This window comes from Hyperoodon ampullatus (assembly GCF_949752795.1).
Source record: "Hyperoodon ampullatus genome assembly, chromosome: 8".
Lineage (NCBI taxonomy): Eukaryota > Metazoa > Chordata > Mammalia > Artiodactyla > Ziphiidae > Hyperoodon > Hyperoodon ampullatus.
The window spans coordinates 112,757,274-112,769,498 of record NC_136921.1 but is presented as its reverse complement, the minus strand read 5'-3'; the positions used below and the strand labels follow the sequence as shown (position 1 = coordinate 112,769,498).

The 12,225-nt window shown below is 41.8% G+C and overlaps 1 protein-coding gene across 1 annotated transcript in view; it reads left to right on the top strand.

The window, feature by feature from the left end:
• NCKAP5 (NCK associated protein 5) overlaps window positions 1-12,225 on the top strand; it is a gene marked incomplete at both ends in the record, with an annotated part of 941,793 nt that overhangs the window by 928,373 nt on the left and 1,195 nt on the right. The gene's annotated exons all lie outside the window — the stretch shown is intronic.

Here is a 12,225-nt window from a genome sequence, read left to right as displayed (position 1 = left end):
ACTTGAAGCATGCTGCTGTCCATCCTGGGATGAACATCTTGATGCCATCACAGACATTTTCCCTTTCAGCAATTTTTTTCCTTGAGGCAGGAGAGAGGGTCCCTCTCATTATTTATCTTGAGTGTTTGATAGGCCTCCTTTGAGAAGGTCATTGTCTGCAACAGTAAAATAATCATGGGATTTCTGGACAAGCTGGCAAAAGAAAAATGATTCATTATTTCAAGAATGATTTTGCCTTCAGTCCCCCAAATGGATGAAGGCTTCCAACAATATGTAAGAGAGAGTAAGGCTTAACTTATTATATGAAAGGTTACATTTTAAAGGGAAAAGAAGTTCAAAGATTACATTTTTAGCTCGGCTGTAATATAACTGGAGTCAGGGCGGTCCGTCTGTTACCCCGTGGTCTTCTGGATGTTATTGTACTGTTCCCTTTGCAAAGGAGGCCTCCCTGCCTTCCTTCGCTTCTCATCCATTTGGGCTAATGAGATTGGAAGAGTTTTTTTAGATCCTATTCAAACAGCACCCCGTCCTTCTGGTCCCTTTGGGAATGCTGGAGCAGATAGCATATTCATCCACACGGGCTCGACCCGACCTTACATGTCTTGCTGTGTCACACAAAATCGTGCATCTTCACAGCACAATATATTTTGCTGATAGGAGATGGCGTGGTTGTGTAGCCCTTTAACTGCTATGGATAGTGTCGTGAAATAGACCAAAGGTAGCTTATAACATGACTCATGCCCCCATGTCTGGTACCAAGACGCCTATTATGCTGGGTTATTTTTGAAATAAAGTTTGTTTGGCATCAGTGCAAGCCAGATACCCAGAATGAGGCAGCTTGAGTGATAAAGAGACTGAATTTTAACATGAAAACTGGAGAGGCCGAGTGATCAATATGACCTTGACCACTCATAAGCCAAATAATTTATGGAAATGATGCAAAGACCCTGTGAACTCCTTTGCCTGACAGAAAGATTTGAAATACTATTTTAAGAAAATTAAAAGCAGACATCCCCTGGACCTTCTTTACAGATTAGATCTGAAATGAAAGACCCTGAGTTACACAATTAACTATTGATTTTTGTTGATCCATCTTTAGTTCTCATCGCAATCAAGTTGTGTTTACAGGGTCGTGGAGGGCAGGCATACTTCACTTGGAGCAAGGCTCCTTGCACTCCTACATTAATTTAAACATTAAATCGTTCTGCACATGTGAGACAAAAATAAAGCTTATGTTTATTGTAGCGGATGGATGATGTAAACCTTATGAAGTGGCATTAAACCAGTCTAGGTGGTTCATGAACATAATCTCTTCTATAATGCAAGAGTCAGTTTGTCATCTGAATATATTACAGGTGCCGGGGAGAGAATAAAAAGCACCTGGATGCTGCCTGGTACTAGAATGTTGTCCAAAGGTGGCTGTAATTTAGTCTCCTTACAGTTTCATTTCTTGATTTCATACACTCAGTAATATCACTGACTATCACCCAGATAGTCAGTCTTGCTGACGTTTCTAAGAATGTCGTCATTGTCCTGTTTACACTCGCACTTAAAAGCAGCAAAACACATCACCAGGTTTCCCCTGTCTTAAGGAGATAGGAATCTGAATTTAAGCAAATTGCTGGGACTGGCTCAGACCGGAAGGACAGCACTTGCTGGCTGAAGGACACACTTAACAAAATGGTAGCGCCAGTGCTGGTACTGTTTATCACAGGCCTGATCCTTGCAATAACATTGCACCCCAAGACAGAAGCTTATCGTTTCTGCTCTGGCTCCCGCGTTTCCAGGAAGCGATGGCAGCTTCTGCTTCATCCAACCACAAGCCAAGCCCACCTGGAGGTGCAGAAGAAGACCCCAGTTGCTCAGCAGAGCTGCCCAACCAGCATGGCCACATGGGATGTGAGTCCACAGGTCTCTGCTCTTGACAGAGAGAGGAAATTGCTTTTGCCAAAGTAAACAGTAGTCAGATGTCCATTAATCCAAGGACCGTCCTGGTTCTGGAGGCCGCCCTAGAATCCCGAGACCATGCCTCTGCTAGTGTATCTAGGTACTGGAAAGCAGCGAGGCTCTCACAGCTCAGATGAGCGTCAGAAACGATCTTATTTTACATGCGTCTTCATCATGGAAAAGCAGACATTATAGAAATCTCGGACAAGTCTGTGAGCTCCGAAGGGGAATGATGTAGTGAAAACAGATTTAATAGTGACTTTGTTCGTTGATAGGCGATAAACAGCAACTCCAAGAAATGCAAGATATGGTGTCAGAATCTGAAGAAGAAAGCAGAACCAAACCTAGTGCATGGCCTCCAGAAGTGTGTCATCTAATTGAGAAGCGAGACATTGATAGGAAAAGAGACTACATAATAGAATGAATATAAGTTCAGGGTTGAAATGGATAATTTGGCCATTCAGGCCAGGAATTCATAGAAAGACCCTTGTGGATTAGGTACTGTAGAAACAGAACCAGCAGCTGTTAATAACCAAAAAGGAAAAAGAAAAAAAAAAGATCTAAAATGTGGTTACTATTGACCATGATACGGAATTAGAGAAAAGGGAAAACATTCCAATGTAAGCCTGTTAAGTTTAGGAGATAACTAGGCCCAGAAAGATTAAGAAAGGTGAATGTAAATAGTCATTAGTTAACCTATGGGAAACATTTGCCCGAATGATCTTGAAGACTGAAAATGGGAGGAGGTCCAAAGAAGCTATAAGCAAGTTAAGGAATTATTTAAAAATTAGGATTAGGGTAAAGGAGCACATTCAGAACTTTGAGTTTGACAGGATATTTGTGTTCTAAATGCCATTATCAGACCAAATAGTAGGCTGGCAGACTAGCCTAACAGTTCTCAGGGATTCATCTCCTGATACATGTGAAGCTTTGTTCCCTATTGACATCCTAATAAAAAATCCTTAGCACGTACATTCCATGTGAGCAGTAACTTTGTCTCATGCACCTCTCTATCTCCAGCATCTAGAATACTGTCCTGTATGTAGAAGGGGCTCAACAAATATCTCTTGAACAAATAAATGATGTTGCAAGAGCAGTGTCATCCCTATTTAACTATTTATTAAATCCAGGTCCAGAGTTGAAGTAGTGATTGTCAGTGTCATGTTGTGGCAAAGGATGGCATCCAGAACAAACAAATGGATTCCCACTGGCCTTCTCCCAACTAGCACACCCTTCCATTCTAGAACCCCCAGTGCTTACTGGGTAATGAGGAATAAGAGCATCTTACAGTTGTGTGCAGCACACAAGATAAAGCTTCATGTTTCTAAATCTTTAGAACGATTTCCACCAAGGAATCTTCTCTTTAGAATAAGGATCAATAAATTGGTACTGATTCTGAGTTGCTCTGACTCCCGGGATTCCATATGTCAGATATCCCTGGGAAATAACTTTATCCAAAGCAAAGGCTGACTGTCCCTGGAGCTGAAACATAAATTACATTGGGAGATGAATAGCTTAAACCCGAGTAGAGCTAACACTCTTACATCCACAAACATCCATGTGTCTCTGGATGACCCTTAGCACTCAGTCTCACTGAATTCCATGGCTATTGCAAAGCACCTAATAGATTGGATACCACAGTGCACTGTGACCCCCAAAGGGTCTACCAACTTCTGTTAGAATTCCAGGTTGCCTCATTACTTATAGGTTAATAAGTAATACAGAATGTTTTTCCCTGGTTTGGGCCCTCACAGCGTACTTCGTAATAAAAACTTAGCCCTTTCAGGTACATTTTTATGATGTCCACCCTTATGGTGATATTGGAGATGTTCCTTTGGAAGGGGAACATCCATGAAAAAAAATAGTGTAACTTTCTTTTAACATTCACCCAATCCCCCCTAAAAAGTGGGTTTTATTTTTTTCTTGAAAGAGTAGCCCAAACTCTATCACTCCAAGGTGAAGATATAGTTCTGTGGTACTAGGATACACAAATGGTCCCTTCATGCTGGATTTTCCTCTGACCAGGCTCATGGGCTCTTCATGCTACAAGTACACTGACATCTAAGCCAGGCATGGCCAAGCTCGCTGGACAGATAGGTATCCTGTTTAAGACATGACATGATGGAAAGGTTAGTCAAAGAAAAAAGTCTAATCAATCTTTTAAGGCAAGTGAGTAGCATATGAATTTATTTTTATCCATAATGGTGCCTGTAAATGAAAGGCCAGAAAAGTTTGATACCCACACTCTCATTAGCTGGAATCATTAGCCTGACACTAAGATGAACAGACTTAGAAGTTCCAGCCCAGAACCTGCTCAATTCTCATTCCTAAATAAACATTTTGGTTAATATTATTATGCTGGAAGAAGAAAAAGAAATCTGACAACACAAATAAGCATGTTACATTTAGTTAAGCTAATCATACAATCCATGAGCTGGCTTGTTTCCCCAAGTCTAGGTCACTGTGAAACAGTGCAGATTTTACTTTTGGAGAAATTGACCAATAGTGATCAAATCTGATGTATTCCTTAAGGTGATTAACCTATATTTTAAATTAAATTTGTGGATCCATCCACCTCCTAGAAAACAAAAATAAAAAAATACAAGTTTTCAAATGGGCATTTCACGTGATGGCACTAACGCCAGAGAAGTCATGAATGTGTCTTTTGCATGTTCATCGTGTTCAGTCATTTTGCCCAATCGTGATTACATGCCTTTCCTTTTCGCAAATGCCTTTCTCTGTCATAAACAAAGTTTAGAGTTTTCTTTATGTTCCTTTTTTCTCTTCCCGCTGAGGGACCCGGTCCCACATCTCCCCCATTTTCCATATCCTTAAAGTGACTTCCTTCTCCTTCCGGCCTTTTGATCTGGTCTTTAAATGTCCTTTGCAGCCACTGTTTATCTCCAAGCTAAGTTCTTTTCCTTTCCGCAAGATATATTATTTTCTAATGACCCTAAGCTTCCTACCGCACGTCTCTCTGCTTGTTTTTTTGTTTGTTTTTTTTGTTTTCCAAAAAGTAAACTCATTTTTCCCCTCTGGTTCAGGGCTTCTAACAGAGGTCATTGAAAGTCATTGATCCTGGTAAGGGACAGCAATACAGGTAATAATATAGTCATAAAAGCACATCTCAGCTGAAAATTACTCTTTCACCTAATAAAACCAGTTTGCCCTGGAGATACTGAGGATCTTCAGGGACCCAGTAAGGAAACAGAGTGCCCCAAGTGCAGCATCGTATCTCCCAGTGTGTGGTTGGGTGGAGAGAACAGTTCTCTATTACCTATCTGTCACATTAATTTTTCAGAAGGGCAAGTGAAGAGTAATGTGTCCAGTTGAGGTAATAGAGGGAACTGAACACCGAGAGAAAGTAATTATCCAAGTTGGAATTTGACCCGGTTAGCAGGGTCAACACCACAACACTCAAGAAAAGTCTGGAGGGTCTTCCCTGTTCACCAAAGGTCACTTTATCTATTTTTATGTCTCGTTCAGAAAGTAGCTCCACCAGGAATACAGTAAGTGGTGGCATTAAAGAAGAGATTAACCTGTGCCTCTGAGGAAAGAGAAATGGCTTGAGCTGCATCGTTTTCCTTGAGGTTGGCCTGCCCCCAGCCAATGTCACTTAACATAGACTTTGTATGTGCACAGATCTTCAACTAAGAGACCCAGGATTAAAATACTTCCTCCCCATTCCCACAAGAGCGTAACACATAATCATCTTTCCAGTGCCCAAGATTTGCACATCAGGAGAGGGATGGGGGAAATCACACCTTCTGCTCCAACTCAAAGCTCAGGATTAGCCAGCCCGTCTCCTCTGTTTGATCCATCTACTTCCAAATGGAAGCTTGGCTCTATTTCTCATCCGCTAAATCATCTTACTCCCATTGCTTCACCCACGGAGAGGTTTCTGTGTCGAAACCAACTCCCTGCGGTCTCCAAATTTTCCCGCTTCTTCCTGGCCCCGCTGCATATATGACTGTTTGGTTAAAATCTGCATAATGAGAAATGTTGGGTTATGGTTGGGGCATGATGCTGACACTTCTTCCCAGTTTTGGGGGTGTTTCTTTCCATGTGGAAGGAGTTCCCTAGGATAACACTCCTGGTGTCTCTAAGCTCCGCTCATTCACTTCTCAGGAGATGGAGGAGTGGCTTGTTTAGCAAATTAACAGATACACAGTATATATAAAATAGATAAACAAGAAGGACCTACCGTATAGCACAGGGAACTATGCTCAATACTTTGTAATAACCTATAAAGGGAAAAGAATCTGAAAAATAACAGATATGATACATTTATAACTGAATCACTTTGCTATACACCTGGAACTAAGACAACATTGTAAATTGACTATACTCCAATAAGAAAATAAAAAATAAATAGCAAGTTTAGGAAGGGAACAGGGAAAGCTTAAGCCCATCTCCTGTTCTCCCCGCCCTCTCTCAGGAGTCAGGCTGGCTGGAGAAGCAACGCTCATGTTGTAGGTTTAAGAAGACCTGCTCCCAGCCCAGGGCTGCCAGCCCAGTCTAAGCCTGTCTGCTTCTAGACCACTGCTAAGAAACTCACTTCTTTGAAGATAGAAACCTCATTCTCCCTATAAGCTTTCTCAGTAATAAAGCTGATATTTTAGCCTCCCATGAGCCTTTTTCTTTTATCTCTTTCTTCAGTTCATTCAGAACTAAGGTGGGGAAGAGAAGTATTTATTGTGTTACCTGAAATTCCAATAATAGATGCATAGAAGACACACAATTAAGAATATTTTGGAGTCACGGAGCTTATAGAGTGGGAAGATTCTTTAAAAAAAAAATCTTTAATGTAAATAAACTAAGGTTCAGAGAGGTCACACAGCTAATTAGCACAGCACCAGGAACGCAACACTGGCTTCCAAATACCTGGTCTTGTACGTAGTGATTAAAATCCCAAGTTCTGCGGTCAGGCTTCTCCTGCTTAAGTCCTGATTCCCTAATTTATTAGCCATGTGTATGTGGCCTAAATATTTCAACCTCTCTACTCTCTATTTCCCTGTGAGTATCATGGGAATGAAAATAGTACTGTCTCAGAGGGTTGGTGTAAGGATTAAATGAGATAATTCATGCACTGCATTCAACCCAGTACCTGACACATAGTAAAAACACTTTATAAATGTAGCTATTGTTTTCCTACCACATGTCTTGTTGAACTGATTGGCAGTGAATCATTATAGCAATAGAGAAATAAGAAATCATGTGGATGAAGATACTGTTTACATTAATTTGTGCTAAGAGCTCTAGTCCTCTTTGCAAGTATTAGTGCCCAGCTGAAGAATGATGCTGCATTTCAATTCCACAGGTAGATCTGAATCTCCTGCTGACATTTTACAGTAGACAGACTAACCAATATTTTCAAGATATAATCAACAGATGGAAACTTACATGAAATAATAAGAGTAGCCTTCATCATAGAACACTAATCCATTGTGAAAGTTCATGAATTTGCTACTTGTTTCTCCCCTGCTGTGGGCAGGAGTTTCTGGCTATACATGTCTAACATGTGTCTCTCTGAAGCTGGTCTCATCATGAGTATATTTTTTTTCTGGTTTATCACTTGAGTTTTTCTGTATCACCTTATACATTTTCCCCATCTTTTCCTTATGACAAGGGCACGTGTCACCTTCTGTTTTATCCTTCCTTGTGTTCAGGTTATTGGTCTAGGCAGAATCTCTATTGTTGACTATGGGGGAAAAATGGTATGTGTTTCTGTGTTGAAAATCAGGAAACCAAGTTTCCAGGTCTAATTGCACCTGAATTTGAATTTGTGTGAACCACAAATTCCATAAATACCCCATGTAAAGTATAGCTGACACCAGCCTCCCTCACCTTCCAGCCTGATGTAAGAGAAAAGTGAGATCATAGATGGGAAAGCTCTTTGGAAATAAAAACTATTTGTTATTTATAACCCAGGTTTCTGGGCTGATACTTTCCTGAGTCTGGGCTGGAATTCTTGGAACCCCTTGGGATAGGCATAGCTCTGTGTTTCTGTCTTTACAGTGATTCTGTCCATTGTAGAATCTTAAAGGGCAAGAGATAGACTATCTGGGCAACTACAAGACCTGAGATAGACTATAGCATGGTCTACAGATGCAGTAGGGGCACATGAAATGGAAATTTCTTGGAATGCACTCCTTCTTACCTACTATATATCTTAATACCATTCACCCTTCAAAAGCATTCCAAGAGGCCCCTCTCCTTTTCTATGAAACTGTCTCTGAGAATCAAGACCATATAATTATTCACACAGATTATTCATATAGTAGATCGGCTTGATTGATTGATTATTTGACTACAAGGAATTAAATTAGTTAAGGTATAATTACTAAGGGATTTCTGGAAAGATGTCACTACTTCTCGCTTGAATTATTGTTAATAGTGTCATCATTACACGAAAGATAGGAAAATATTTAAGAATGAGCAAAGCTATTTATTTTAAACTTGAAAATACATTCTCACCCTTTTGAGCCCTACTTTTGTTCCCAGGTGCAGTGAAAAGCCCCACCATAAAGTGAACTGTACCACTGTTGCCACCTATAGGTGGCAAGTGTAGTATATTAATTTTATCATAATTTCAATGAAGCACATTATACAAAGGAAATGACAATGTTTTATGGAACCCACACAGTCTTCAGGAATCTTTACTGGGTTTGTTACCATTAGTAGTATTGTTGCTGTTCTGTGATTCTTATTTCAGATGCTCCCCTTAAAGGTAATATGGGCTGATATTTGTGAAGTTCTTCTCCACGATGGAGGTTAAGAACTTGGGCTCTGCAGGCAGACTGCCTGGGTCCAAATCCAGACCCCACCACATACTGCTCCATGACCTTAAGTTACTTAACTTTCTCCAGGCTTGATTGCTTGTAAATGAAGATAACAAATGACACCTGCCCCATAGAATTGACGTGAGGATGAAAACAGATAATCCATGCAACGCGCTTAGCCGAGTGTCTGTGCAGAGCAGGCACTCAATTAAATGCTGTTATTACCATGATTAGTTTTCAAAGCACCTTCACATACATTTGCTGCAAACTGATGTGCACTATTGTTACCGAAAGTGGGAGTCCGGCTGCTGGCCGCTCTAAAGCCAATAAAGAGGCAAGGCTGGGGCTTCCCTGGTGGCGCAGTGGTTGGGAGTCCGCCTGCTGATGCAGGGGACACAGGTTCATGCCCCGGTCCGGGAAGATCCCACATGCCGCGGAGCGGCTGGGCCCGTGAGCCATGGCCGCTGAGCCTGTGTGTCCGGAGCCTGTGCTCCACAACAAGAGAGGCCACAACAGTGAGAGGCCCGCGCACCGCGATGAAGAGTGGCCCCCGCTCGCCGCAGCTAGAGAAAGCCCTCGCACAGAAACGAAGACCCAACACAGCCATAAATAGATAAATAAATTTAAAAAATATATATATATATATATCATTCTAATTCGAGGCAGGGAAGTAAGCTACTTCCGTGCTTTTGTTCTTAGCTGGCAGGACCACTGGAGAAATCCCAGCCAACAGTTGAGACTCTACTGATGGTAGAGAAATCCGAGTCCATCATCCAGTCTCCATCGAGAATCTACTGATGATGAGCACTGGGCTTGGTTTTTAGGGGGAAAGCTGATGGGAGAACGGGGATGAGGGGGGTCATCTAGGACATAAAAATAAGTATAAAACATGATCGCTAGCTCAGAAGTTCACACACTGTTTGTGCTGTTCACACAAACAGCAAAGATTGCTGTTTGACATACAATAGTGGGGGTTATTTTTGTTATTATTGATTTGTTCTTAGTATAAGCAAATAATTAAAATTAGAGGATTTTAAGTATAAGCAAATATTGTTCGAGATTCATGGCCTTACCTTTAAAATCAAAGACCTGGGCCCATGTTTCTGCACAGCTGCAATGAGCTAGGTCTAAATAGCTGCTCCTGCCTTTAGAGGAGGCACGTACTCTTGAGCTGACCACAATCCTCACCACTCCCTATAGCTTCCCAACCCTGAGGTTAAATGTCAATGTGTCCCCACTGTCACTCTTACACTGATGTGGTTCTTATAGTCCAGAAATATTTCGGTACCCACCCCTCATCAAAACTGTGAAAATAAAAGGAAGACCGAGAAGGCATGTGATTTTTCTTACAATGGGCCATTCCTTCATTTCCATCGCCTCCCCAGCCAATGTAGGCCTTTGTCATAATTCATTGAAGAACCAAACCTACAAGCAGGAAACATTTAGAAAACAAGATGCACTATTTGTGTCCCATAGACAGTGGGTGTTTTCATGGTAAATAATCCTTTCCTTATCACTACCTGAATACACTGAATTATACTTTTCACCTGTCTCCAAGACTACAAGTTCTTCTAACATCTTTTTTTTTTTTTTTTTTTTTTTTTTGCGGTACGCGGGCCTCTCACTGCTGTGGCCTCTCCCGTTGTGGAGCACAGGCTCCGGACACACAGGCTCAGCGGCCATGGCTCACGGGCCCAGCTGCTCCGTGGCATGTGGGATCTTCCCGGACCGGGGCACGAACCCGTGTCCCCTGCATCGGCAGGCGGACTCTCAACCACTGCGCCACCAGGGAAGCCCCTACAAGTTCTTCTAGACTAGTGATTCTCAAATGTTAATATGTGTCAGAATCACCTGGTGACCCTGTTAAAAACGTTTTCTGGGACGCTGCATTACTGATGTAGTTAAGTGGGGGCGGGACTCGAGAATTTGCATTTCTAACAAGCTCCCACGTGACGCTGATGCTGCAAGGTGTCTGGAGAGCACAGTTTAAGGCCCACTGATGTAGCATAAGAATGCTCTCTTACTATTATTTATTGTTCCGTTTACTGAGCACCTCCTCCTATGTGTCAGGGTCTTCAGGTGTCCTGCTTCTAATACTTACAGCAATCCTGAAATAAAGGTATGTCTTATTAACTTGACCTGAGGAAGGGTGCTCTTGGGCACTTACACAGCCAATGAAAGGGCAAAGCTGAGACTCAAGCTCAAGTCCGCCTGCCTCCAGGGCCTCACTCCCCTCCTACAGGACGCAATTTTATTCAGCTGTGTATCCTCAGCACCAAAACCTTCCACCTGCCTCTCTAGTGAGTGTTTATTGGATGAACTTGAGATGCACATTGACCAGAAATAGGCAAGGAAAAGTTCTTGAATAAAGAAAAAGGGAGAAGATATTCAGGTAAGGAGGAAATTGCATTGAATGGCCTCCATTTACCTACATTTGGTACAATCAAAGCTTTCCTCCTCCCTCCATGTATTTTTCATATTGTACTTTAATAATTCTTTTTAAAGAATGCTCAGAATTGGCACGCCATGAGAAGGGGTTCCTGCCTGGAGTCGTTCCTAATTATGGAGCCACTTTTTTGTAATCACCTAGGAATCTGTTCCTCAGCCCAGCTCTTTTTCGAGGCAGCCATTTCAGATTGAAAATTTGCTCTGTGAGTGATGTTCCTGTACGTTAACAGTATAATGAAATAAGCATCACTTCAAGGTTGATTTTCAAGTATTCCCATAGAATTACACCGTTTCCCCACAGCACAGAGAGCAATGCTGTCTGAGCCTGCTCCTGGGACACCGGAACCATCCACTTCTGTATCTTTCTCTTTTCTCTTCCTATTAAATATTTAGCATGTGAGAATTCACAGGCTTTGGCTATGTCTGTTTTTGCCCAGATCCAAACACAATTTCCTCATTGTACCTTTAACATCCATTGTAGCAATGTTGCAGGGAGGGATGGAACTGCCTATGTTAGGGCCTTGGACAGTAGCAGTTGAGATGGTTTGGCATATGTGGATGGCAAAATGAAAAAAAACCATACAGGACATCTTGTCCTTTATTACAAGAGCGTGGAAGGCCACCAGACAGGAATTCAAATCCTGTTCTCCATCACATGCTGAGCCACCTTGGGCAAGTGACCCTGTCACTCTGAGCCTTGTTTTCCTTCTCTCTGAAGTGGGGATGTGTAACTTACAGGTCTGTGAAAAAGGGTTTATAAATAAAATACTTTGTGTCTTTTACATGGTGGATGCTTAATAAATGGTAGCTCTTGTTATCATCTCTAAGGCCCTGTTCCTACTTCTTCCTGGATGGAATTTTTGCCTGAAAGAGGAAAAGGAAATGAGAAATGTGGTTAATGGCTTTAACACCTCCACCCTTGCAGTTTGTGCATGTATGCCTTCCTGTTCCCTCTCATCTCAGACCTCAGGAGCCACTTGAGCAAGTAAATATATTCATGTTTACAGAGTTTACCTGCAGTAATTATCAAATATGACTGCAGTGTTTT